This window comes from Vespula pensylvanica, chromosome 2 (assembly GCF_014466175.1).
Source record: "Vespula pensylvanica isolate Volc-1 chromosome 2, ASM1446617v1, whole genome shotgun sequence".
NCBI classification, from domain to species: domain Eukaryota; kingdom Metazoa; phylum Arthropoda; class Insecta; order Hymenoptera; family Vespidae; genus Vespula; species Vespula pensylvanica.
Genome location: NC_057686.1, coordinates 2,858,142 through 2,871,035, shown reverse-complemented (window position 1 = coordinate 2,871,035; position 12,894 = coordinate 2,858,142). Strand labels below are relative to the sequence as shown.

General features: G+C 32.1%; 1 long non-coding RNA gene across 1 annotated transcript in view; it reads right to left on the bottom strand.

The window, feature by feature from the left end:
* Positions 1 to 6,562: 6,562 nt before the first annotated feature.
* LOC122627311 overlaps positions 6,563 to 12,894 on the bottom strand; it is a 9,217-nt gene continuing 2,885 nt past the window's right edge. Inside the window, exon 3 of the long non-coding RNA XR_006326831.1 lies at positions 6,563 to 7,065. This is a non-coding gene — a long non-coding RNA (uncharacterized LOC122627311). The remainder of the gene's footprint in view (positions 7,066 to 12,894) is intronic.

Below are 12,894 nucleotides of genomic sequence, written 5' to 3'. Positions count from 1 at the left end.
TCTATCGATTCGTAGAACTATCGAGTTCTGGTGGAACCTTCGACGACCGAACGAAGCAAGAAAGGAATAAGGCGAAATTTATCTGTTAATTCGACGAGAAAATTCACTCGATAAATCCTTTACTCCTTCTCTCTCTCTCTCTCTCTCTCTCTCTCTCTCTCTCTCTCTCTCTCTCTCTCTCTCTCTCTCTCTCTCTCTCTCTCTCTCTCTCTCTCTCTCTCTCTTTTTCTTTATTTCTCACTCTCTCTATTTTTAAAGACACAGGGATTTATGCGAGCATCATTTTACGATAATATTAATTTTCCGATTTAAAAATGGAAAAGGAGGAAGAAAAGAAAAAAAAAAAAAAGAAAGGAACCATTTTTCATAACAGTTCATAGTAAATATCTTTCGAAAAAGAAAACGATGGAATCGTCAGGAAAAATTACGAAAAATAAAATAGACGATTTAAAAACGTCCGAAATATTTAACGTCGTTTATCATTGTACGATTTACCTCGTATTAGTTAAAAGCGCTGTCAAGCGTTCCCTCCCCCTCCTCTTTCACCCCTCCTTTTCTTTCTTACATAGTATTCCTGGCTTCTGTGACATCACTGACGCAAAAGGGCGAACATTTTTCCCCTACGAAAAATCGTGTAATATATTCGTCCTTGAGTTAGCACGAACGACATCACCGTCCGCCCTCTACTACGCCCCCGTCGAAGATTTATTATACTATCTTCGAGATAAAGAAAGAAGAAAGAGGAAAAAAAAGGGTACTCCGCATGATCCTCTCTCGTATCTTAAAAATACGCGGGCACAGTGTTAAAATCGCATCAAATTATATATTACATAGGAAGAATCTTGCCGGTAATCCTTCCGATATCGAACATTCTTCGAAGGTTTGCCATTCGTGTCAAAACTTATAAAAAAAAAAAGAAAGAAAAAAAAAAGAGAAGAAAAAAAAATGCGAGAGTGAAAAAGACAAGAAAATATTTCGTTAAGATTTTTCTCGACGAAGGAATTACGATAGGAAAAAAAGAAAGAAAGAAGAAGAAAAAGAAGAAGGAGGAGGAAGAGGAGAAGAAGGAGAAGAAGAAAACATGCTGGAATGAAGAATGAAAGAAAAAATAAATTTCAAATTTTTCTCGATGAAAAAAATGGAATAAGAAGTAAAATTCACTTTACGACGAGTCGAGTAACTACCTGTAATAATGATAATAATTATTATAATTATAATAATCAAATTTATAATAATAAAATTATATAATAATAAAAAAAGGAAGACGTTGAAAAAATAAAGGAAGAAAACGCGGATATTGGAATTGTTAAGAACAACAAAATTGTTACTACGTTATATTATTTAAATTAGAAATGGGGGAAACGGAAGGAGAGAGAAAAGTAAAGAGAAATATACAAGTAGTCGTATCAAATGGATAGACTCTAGCCGGACTTTAAGCTGATCCGAACCGAAAGAGGAGACCGAAGCAAAGTTCTCGCAGGAGATAAGGTCTTAGGACGAAACACAACCGGATGCTTACTCTTTGGCTCTTCCTGCGGAATACTCTCGTCTCTTTCAATGTATTTATTATATAACTATATATCGTGGTCCGTTCGATATCGACAGACCTACGATATACAATATACGAAAAATCATACTATTACTTATTCGTCAATAATTAATTGTCAATAATTAAAACGAATTTCTCAATTGTCAATTAGCAATAATTAAAATGAATTTCTCAATTATCAATTGTCAATAATTAAAACGAAAGCATTATATTAATAAATAATTTAATAGACTCGATCGATATAAATATTGAGAGATACGAAGAATTTCTTAAAAAAAGAAAAAAAGAAAAAAAGAAAATAACGATATTTATAAATCAATTAACGAACATTTGATGAAAAAATTATAGCGTATACCTTATACCTTTCGTGATAAAAAGCAAAGTAAAGGGAGAATATACTCGAGAAGAAAAGTCACTTTCTTTCGGAGCTAACGCAAAGTGTTGCAAAGTCGATTTATCATCCTGCTACCTACAGTGGACGTCCAACTCGACTGACTTTTTCTATGAAAAAGAATTTCGCTTATGTAACGAACGTAGAAAGCACACATTCTTATATACATGTACACGCATCCACACATACACATATATTTATATATAAATACGTATAGATATATATATAGAGTCACATAATAGAAACACCATATCAAGATTCAAAGCAAAGTGAAACTGTAAGCTTAACACGTGTCCTCGTACATCACTTGGCTTATACAAAGTCCAATCTTTGATCAATAGCAACCTGTAACAGGATACAATACTGACAACGAAGTCAGCACCGTATACTCGAACATGATTTCTTCGAAAATGTTTTTTCTCCTGCATATTACCAACTCGATAATAATAAAACAAAAAAGAAAAAAGAAATTGTAACAAATAACCCAAATAGTTTCGACTAAATCTTCATCTTCAATTTCGATTCGTTTCTTTTTAACTATGAACCAAAAAAAAAAAAAAAAGAAGAAGAAGAAAAGAAAATAAAAGAAAAAAAATATCAATTAAAGTTCGTATAATTCTTTGAAAATAAATGCGACAAAATTTGTATGATTCATTTCTAGAAAAAGATTAATTCGAAAAAAAAAAAAAAACAAATTCGTTGTTTTTAATTAATGTGACAGTGTCATAACTAAACCAAATATTATACATACACGTACGTATAGTACAAGTGTTTGTGTGTGTGTGTATATATATATGTTTGCGGATTTAATAATATCTGTGTATGTGTGTGTGTGTGTGTGTATGTGTGTGTGTATAAGAGAGGGGAGAAACGACGTATTAAACAATAGATTATCGCGGAACAATGCACTCGTCTCGCACCGTAGAGTCTCCAACCATCCGCGTTTAGCGTCGCAATATACATTTGAAAATGTCAGACGACAGACTTGACACGCCTATAGAGTCAAACGAATCGGTTGGTCCGATGACAGAGTTACGATCCACGAACTCAAACTTAAATTACGAATCAATACATCAACGTATCTTCTATTAACTCTATATCTATATTTTAAGAAGAAAAAGAAAGAAAAAAAAAAAACAGAATTTTTTTCTAATTTTTTATTCATCGAAAATAAAAAATTCATTAATATCTGTGTATTTGATATTAAAATTTCATTTGAATCTTTTATATTTATTCTATTTAATAAATAACTTCGTATTTTATCTACATATACATATACATGTATATATGTATGTATGTATGTGTGTGTGTATGTACGTATGCATGTATATAAACGAATGAATTTTTGATAAAGTCAGTTTATTTTATGTTTTATTGTTTTTTATTTAAATTAATTTTATTAAATTAATAATTACTTATAATTAATAATTATAAGTAAACATAAATAAATTTTACATTAACCTATGTTTCTTTATGTTTCCTATGCTTCTCAAATTTCCTTTCAATTAATAGCCATTAATTTTTGACCGTATACACGAAAATTTTCCATATTTTTCGATTAGTACAAATAATGGTATAACTTTTCCCATAATCGTGTTGAAAAAATTCTTTTATCGACGTAATAATAAAAGAAACAAAAAAATTGAGTGAGAGGATTCGATCGATAATAATAATCAGTATATAATAAGTCGCCAATAAATGTACAGTGTTTACTATAATTTAATATGTACGTATGCAATCTGGGAAATGGAGGAGAGAATTATCTGGTAATCCATAGCGGTTCCTGATATATCACTAAAGTTACTAGAAGGTAATCGCAGGCATCGATTAAAAGAGCCATTAAACCCAACTTCGGATCTCGTATTTACCTGCTGTGTGGAGGACCGTCTTGAAAATCCTACTTTGTAATAGCTCACGAGTATATATGTGCAAAGTTTAGAATTATTAGTATTTTAAAGTGACAAAAGAGAAAGAGAGAAAGAGAGAGAGAGAGAGAGAGAGAGAGAGAGAACTATGCTTGTTAATCATTCGCAAAGTAAACTTTTCTTCGATGTAACTCATTAAAGATTCTTCTAATTCGAAACTTTATATACTTTGATGTATATACATAAATACACACACATACATATGCACTAAAACATGTCGATCATATTAATTGTCCTTGTATAGATATTCAACGTGAAAGAACGATGATAATCTGCTATACTCGCTTCGATGAACACAACTCGTCGAATGATACTTTGTGTGTTGTTGTAAATACTGAGAGAGAGAGAGGGGGGGGGGAGAGGAAAGAGAGAGAAAGACTAAGTCGCTCGACCAAGAGAGTAATTGTTTATATTTGCATGTAATTATTACCGCAAGGCTAGGCAAGAGAGTAATGCTAATACCAAGCAGCACTTTCTAGAGTGGATGCTGCTCGTTAGCATCGTTAGCAATGAAAAAAACAAGAGGGAAAGGAGGGTAAAAATGTATCGTAGTAACCGTGGAATTAGAGCAACGAATGACGCGCCGGATTCTGAGAAAGGATACCGACTCTCTCACTCGTTACTTTACAAATAAATATGTCGAATATCGTTCCGAAATATACAACTCTTATCGAAATTCGAAAAGAATTGTATATGCACTTGAAATATTCCATTTATTTCTACAAGCTATCGAATTTCTTTATTTTCAAATAAAGATATTTTACATAAACATAATAGAATAGTAGAATATATAAAAATAATAAAATAATATAGATAATAATAATAAATGGTTATTTATCATTATTTAACATATATATATACATGTATGTATATATATATATCAAATTTTGTATATTATAATTATATATTAATGATATTTAAAAGTATAATACTGATATAAATAAATGATAATTATATAGATAGATAGATAGATAGATAAATATAAAAATTTTTGTATATTTTCAAAGAAATAATATTAAAGAAGTAAAATTTGTTTATTATCACAAACAACGTAATAATTATTACGCTGAGGTTCCGAAAGCTTTTATAAATTTGACATGTTTATCCATCTATGATCTTAAATAGAATAACTTTGTTCCCTAAGATGATCCAAATAGCTTGGAGGGTTCGTTTATATTTACGTTTCTTCATCACCCTCGCAGTATAGATAATATACAATAGAAAAATAAACAAAATAAAACAGACAAACTAAAAGAATAATTATTTTACGTAGAAATAATTCGACAAATTTGATTGTTATATATCGTTTTAAAATCGTTATCTGTTTATAAAAAAAATATTTATATATATATATATATATAAAACTTGAAAAAGAAATAAATTAAAAAAAAAAGAAAAAGAAAAAGAAAAAAGGAATTAAAAAAGCTTGTATGTACATATATACGTAGAAATATACACGTAAGTACCTCACATGTGTTACGATATATGAACACACACAAATATATCGTAAAGACCGAGTTTTCATCGACTGGAAAAGTATAACAAAAGGAATCAGATAAAAAGCACTTTAAAAGCTTATCAACGTGACCGTCTCAAAAAGAGCTTTTCAAAAAGTTTTCCTGATAAGGGGAAACGTTACGAAAGAAGCCAAGAGAGTTTCCCTCGATTGATAACGCGATCGTTCAAGTTATATATATATATATATATATATATATATATATATATATTTTTGCTGTAAGGGTAAAAAATAAAATAAAAGCAGAAAAAACATCCGATTACCGTTAATCGATCTAATGAAGAGACAACATTTGCTACGGGACAATCCAACCGCGAAAGACGATAAACGGCCACGATTCGATAGCAACAGCTATCACCCTGTGTCTCCCCTGATCCATCTCGATTCTATCCCTGAATGCATATGCATGTTCACAAAGAGATACGTTTACAAATGCATATACATATGTACATACGTATGAGTAAGTACAGTTATAGATAGTACGTACGTACATATATGCATGCATTACGTATATCGAGTGAGCCATTTAAATGTTACAATTAGATCTTGGAAATTGTATTAAAAAAAAAAAAAGAAAACAACGGTAATGAAAAAAAAAGGAAAGGAAAAAAAAGAAAAGAAAAGAAAAATAACACGATGAAGAATCTAACGCGTGAAATAATTGAATATAATGTCTTTTTGCATTCGTACGTATATATGATTGAATAAAATATAAAGAAATGAAATTTAAAAAAGAAAAGGTATTGTTAATATCACGTTTCTTTTGTCGAAACGAACTTTGTTCTTTCTATATATATTTTATTAAAAGCAAAAGAGATACCTTTACAACATCTGTTTTATCTTTACGGTGATTCACCCGATATATATACATATATATATACACATACACACGTACACGCATGATAGATATATATGTCGAATAGACGGATATCGGGAGCATCGACCAACGAATAGGCTATGTTCTACGGGGAGTAAAATCGTCTCGTGAGTCTAGTTTCATCCCTCGACCACCCTCGTAAATACGAGTGCGCATGCCTGTGTTTATTCCCACAAAATACGTCGATCGAGCGTATCGGCCGCGATGCGTACGTACATACGCGGCGGCTACTCGTTTCTACGCATGTACGACACATTATGTACTCATATATTATACATACATACATACATACATATATATATAAACATATATATATATATATATATATATATATTTATACACACAGAAGCATACATAAACAAGTTGGACGAGGGACGACTGAATTAGAATGGGCGCTTGAGTTCACCCTTTCCCAAGGGTTGCCGCTAATTAGGGTTTGTCACGGGTTTACCGCCTCGTCCAAGCTACTTAAATATTAATGTCGAGCATACACGAGTAACACAGTCGTTGTCCGATAGAGCACGAAATATAGGGACGACCATGATGGTGATAATACTACGATGAAATCGATTATACTGAATACTCTTTAATTCTGATGATAATTATCTCCGTAATTAGCTTTGATACGATTGATACGATCGAAGAATGGATTAATCGTTGTGTCTAATACGTTTCTAATTGTAAAATTATTGACGTTAAGGATGACGATATTCACACCACAAGTCGATGATGATTAATTGCTAAAGCTAACTTTGACTTTCCTTTGATATATTAGTTTACTTTGTATGATTTCGCATGGAACTTTATCTCTTTTTCTCGTTCGATTATTATCATAGACGATATTACTGTTTCGATAAGATTCCTCTGTAATCAAACAGCTTTTTACGTAATCGTTTGATGACATTTTTCTACTACTGTGTTCTCAGGTGAACTAATTTGTTTTTTAAGATAATAGAAATATAAAAGTATATCAAAATAATAGTAATAACGAGAGAGAAATATCCAAAATAACTTTATCAGTGCGTCGCAGTACTTAATATACATAGATAAATATCTATTTCTATTGTTGCAATAATCTATACTAATTAGAATAATGTATACTATGTGTTTTCGTTGAAAACATAGCGTCCATCTATACTGTATAGTTAGAAACTCCAGAACAAACAACGAACACAAAGGCAGAGTCTAAAAAATCGATCATTTAAGGTAGGTAGGTTTTCGTGCTTTCCCTTCTTCCCATATTGCAGAACTAGTCGGTCTTATCGATCGTCAAACTGTTTTAATCACGACTGCTCCCATCTACCGTCTGTTGGAACAATCAGTTTCAATTTCACTTTACCATAAGTAGTAATGCAGAAACCTGTAATATCATACCATATTTTCGTGGTTACCAACCGATGGAAAAATTGAAACTATGCATTTTTTTTTACATTTTTAAATTCTCTTTTTTTCTTTAAAGTATCACGCAAACGAAATTTGTATTGTTTACAGAAAAAAAAAAAAGAGAATAAGAGAAAGAAATAACTCGAATTTAAAACTGATAAACCATTGTCCAATTATTTTCTCTGAATAAACATAACATAGTGTCCTATCTTACCGACTTCTGAACATATCAAATTAGAAAATCTTTAATATCAACCGTTGGCAACAGAGGGCGAAGAAACACCGAGCGACACCTCCACAGATTCAAAAAGATTTCTCTTCTTCGTGCCACGTGCGATCGGTCGATGATGCAACGTGCATCGGGAGATGCGACGTTAACTTTAATTAAACGTAACGCGGAAAATTGTGAAACAAACGAAAGGAGGCCAATTGGATCTTGAACTTTCACTGAAAAGTTACTTCGCTCAGTTTAACATTCTTTACATTTATCAACTTCACAAGTGTGATAAATGAAACAACTTCACGGCTAACGATTAGAAACACCTTTCTCCGAGTGAGGTAAAAGTAGTCGAAAGTAAACGATCCCATAGACCACAGAATTAATTATCGATATTCATTAATGATTTCGTGATAATCTGATTATAGGTCTATGTATTAAAAAAAAAATAAAATAAAATAAAAACAAAAAAGAAAAGAATAAATAATAAAAAAAATAAATAAATAAGAGAAAAAAATAACTCGTTTGCGGCAGCAAACCGAAGCCGCGAATCGATTTGTATATTTCGCGCGGTTCGAGAACACGCATGCGATCTCCCATATCCCACAAACAAAAACCCAATTCGACCACAATTTTTAGCTAAGGAAAACCGCAAAGTGATACGGTATCTGGGAATTGAATCGACCGAGAGAAATGGTATGATCGAGAGTTTGGCTCTAACGCGGTTCATTCGTTCGTTTTTTTTTTTTTTTTTTTTTTCGTATCGAATTTAATTTTTCAACGAATTATACGTCGTCGCGGAGTAATGATTTTAAGAAAAATCAATGACCTTGAAAATGATTCCGATGACTCAAGCGTCAACGTCAATCCTTTATCGTCGGAAAAAGAACACGAGATTTCCTTAACACATCTTCGTATTTCCCTAACACTTTTTCTCGGCCTCATTTTCCGCAACCCTCTCATATCTTCCTAGAAAGAGATACTCTGGAAAAAACTGAGAAAGAAAAAGAAAAAGAAAAAGAAAGAGAAAGAGAAAGAGAGAAAACTCAAAGTTGGATAACGACGGCAAGGTGCATTATATTTCGAAGATAAAAGGTCACTATGGCCGACATTACGCTACCCCCTCCCTCCCCTCCACTCCTATCCACCCACTCAACACGACTCCTCTTATCTTCTTCGACTTCTTCCTTCTTTCTTCTTCCTTTTTTTCTTTCTTTCTATCTTTCTATCTTTCTTTTCTCTTCTCCTTTTCACGCTCGTTATCCTTTAAGAATCTTTCACCGTATTCCTCTTAAAAAGGGGAAGTCGATTATGAACGAGCCATCGACCCTTTATACCAATTTTCACGTTAGACTTCGATCTACACGAAGAGATATCGAATTAGGATATAACGAAATGATTTAACTTTTTCTTTCTACGTTTACTTTTTCTTTTTTTAATTTTTATTTACACATAGATAATTTCTTGCATAGCGTATATTCTATACTATTTTCTTTTTCTTTTTTTCTTTTTTTCTTGCATATGACGACGTAACAATTTATTTATTTATTTATTTATTTATTTATTTATTTATTTATTTATTCATTTATTTATTTATTTCACTCGACGTCTTAGTTTATGTTAAATTCGTTATCGGAATAATCAAGCAATAAGTTCTGATGATTATTTCTCTCGATAACGAGATATTACCAAGCGAGTAATTAAATTCAGTCTCTCGTTATCCTTGTAGAATGATTTCAAGCAGAGAAATATCTTGATCGAAGGATCGTGGTTATATATATATACATATATACATATACATATATATATATATATATATATATATATATATATAACCGAGTAGCGTATTTCTCACGATAGTAGTTCTCATTTCAGATTTAACGTCAGCTACCCTGTGATTGAGATATATTCGTTGATCGTTATACGAACGATATATGTAACTAGTGTAGCTGTAGTCTTGATCGTACGACGACGAAGGTTAGTTTGTTCGATACTAACGAATGAACAAATGAACGAATGAACGAACGAACGAACGGACGAACGAACGAACGAACGAACGAACGAACGAACGAATGAACATGTCGGCCGGCATTTGTACGGCATTAAGGCCGTTCCCGGAAAACGTAATTCTGTCAATAAAACACAAAGAACGGACTGTGATAGCCACCCCTATTTTCTTTAACAATTAATTCAAACGGGTTACGACTATTATTCCTTTGAAAAACAGTTCTAATAATCCGATAGTGTTTCTATTCAATCGTCCTGATTTCAATAGAAGTTATTTTGAGATGATTTCTGATAGAGACGTTAAAATTGTCGAACCTTTCAATAAAATATTAATCGGATATATAAAAATTTTTTAAATAATATACGTATATATATATATATATATATATATATATATATAAAATGACGATTTCATTAACGCACAGTACCTTTAATTAATTATCGATTTTTCTATTAACAAACGGAGAAATAAAAAAAAAAAGAATTAATAGCGTAAGCTTCGTTCTTATTAATACGTCAGGATGAGTATATTAAATCTGACAACAATAAATATCCCGTGGACGTTTTCGAATTGATGATTATTATATTTGGCCAGGACTGCGAGTCGTGTATATACGAAGTATTCTCGAAACTCCATAACGAGGCGTATCTACTCACACGAAAATCGATAAAAATGACGGCGACGTTGGGAGCCAGGCAGGCGGGAGGTCCGACGACAAAAACCTGCATTTTTTTTAGTCATTTTCATCGTCATCGAACAGTGCAGAGAGAGAAAAAAGAAAGTAAGAGAGAGAGAAAGAGAGAGAGAGAGAAAGAGAACAAAGAAAGAAAAGAGAGAAAGAAAAAGGCGTAAACGTACGCGCAAAGGCCACGTGCGCGCATCAAATTTTTTGCATCGTCGGTTATGAAAAGGGAACGAAGGGATTAAATGAAAAAAATAAAAAAATAAAAAAAAATAATAAAAAACATAAAAATACAAAATACAAAAAAAAATAAAAGTAAGAATAAAAAAAAAAAAAAATAGTAAAAACGAAGAGAGAGAGGAAAGAGAGGACCTGAAATTTTCGGACGGCTAAGGGAAGAGGCATTTTTATGAGAAACGTTTTCGCTCGTCAACGTTTTCCAAGCCAAAGCTTTCGAAAAAGCTCGACCATTATGAAAAATATTTCACATTGATCTACTTTAAAACTAATTAATGGGAAGAGATTCTTTTCTCTTTCTCTCTCTCTCTCTCTCTCTCTCTCTCTCTCTCTCTCTCTCTCTCTCTTTCTCCATCTCTTTTTTTTTTTTTTAACACTTACTCCGAGCACATCTCCTTTTACTCTTTCTTTTTTTCTTTTTTTTTTCTTTCTTTCTTTCATTCTTTCCTTCATTTTTCGTTTAGTTCGAACCAACGAACTAACTCGTCGATGGATCAACATGAATTTTTTTTCTACGCATGAATGAACACGAAGAAGGAAGAAAAAGAAGAAGACGTCGTGTTTTGGATGCACACGATTTAAGAATGCAATCGTTCGTTGTTGCGGCATAATCTGGATAACTGAATTGTTATCATGTAAATTTTATTTACATAGCAGGTCAACCCTTTCCCTTCCGAGCGCTCAACTTCGAGACCAATAAATTTTCACACGGCATCGTCGTCATCCTTGCAAACACGCTAGACGATTTTCCGTACAGATTTATCCGACGAATAAATTTACCGGAAGATGGAAACTGGGTAGGATCGAATGGAGATTCTCTCTCTCTCTTTCTCTCTATTTTTTCTCTCTCTCTCTCTCTCTCTCTCTCTCTCTCTCTTTCTCTCTCTATCTATCTCTCCCTCTATAGAATGTTTCGATTCGCCATCTATTTTAACAGCATTGCATCGATGCATCTCACGTACACGTGTACAACTAATTTACCAGTAGCACTGATACACCAAAATTCATACACAAATATATATATATATATATATATACATTTCTATGTAAATATATATACACACGTACATATAAATATATACGATTCCTTTTAACTTCACTTGAATATAATTCTTACGTTCTTTGCTTATTAAAGTCGACATGAGAACCACTATGAAACACGATCGCTTTATAACAATAAATTCAGTCTCCCTTACTCAAACTCAAATAAACGCATTGCGTGCATTTTTTTTATTTGCGTTGTTTTTACCCTTTTTTTTTTATTTTTACTTCTTTTTTTACCTACACGCGTACGCAAGAATGACATTTACATATGCTTCTCCTAGGACCATATCGTCCATTTATCTATGACAGCTATTTTTTAAGTAAACAAGTGTACTTTGCTTTTATTGAAAAAGAGAGAGAGAGAGAGAGAGAGAGAGAGAGAGAGAGAGAAAAAAGAAATGTTATTGATTAAATGAACTCATGCCTTTAAAGGTAGAAATTTATCGATACCTGCGAATGCATTTGCGCTTTTATATCACTTTATCCAACGCTTTTTACTATACCAACGATCCTACCGTAGATATACGTTAATTTTGTTACTCCATATCAATGCATTTATCCAGCCATTTATTCGACGTAACTGCTAACCAATTTGCATTTTATGCCGTAAGAACTTCGTTAGTATCTCATAATCATGAAACGTTTCGTTATTATCTTTAGGCAAATTTAACATCGTAAAGTATATTAAACAAATTATCTTTATAAAAAAAAAAATATATATACACACACACACACACACACATACATATACATGCAAAGATATATACCCACACACAAATTCTTCATTTCATATTAAATCCATCGCGTAATAGATATATTTTTTCTATTTGTAAGATAAATAAGTAAATAAAAAAAAAGGTAAATAAGAATATAAAAAAAAAAAAGAGAGAGAGAAGGAGGCTGAGAAAAGAAACGTAGAAAAACTGACTGAAAGAAAAAAAAAAAAAAGCAAAAATGCAGAAAGCAAAGAAAACCTTCGCGATCGGATATAATGCGTCGCGTAAAGTAAGAAATATAGAAAGCGTATGTCGCCGTCGTCGTTGTCGTCGTCGTCGTCGTCGTCGT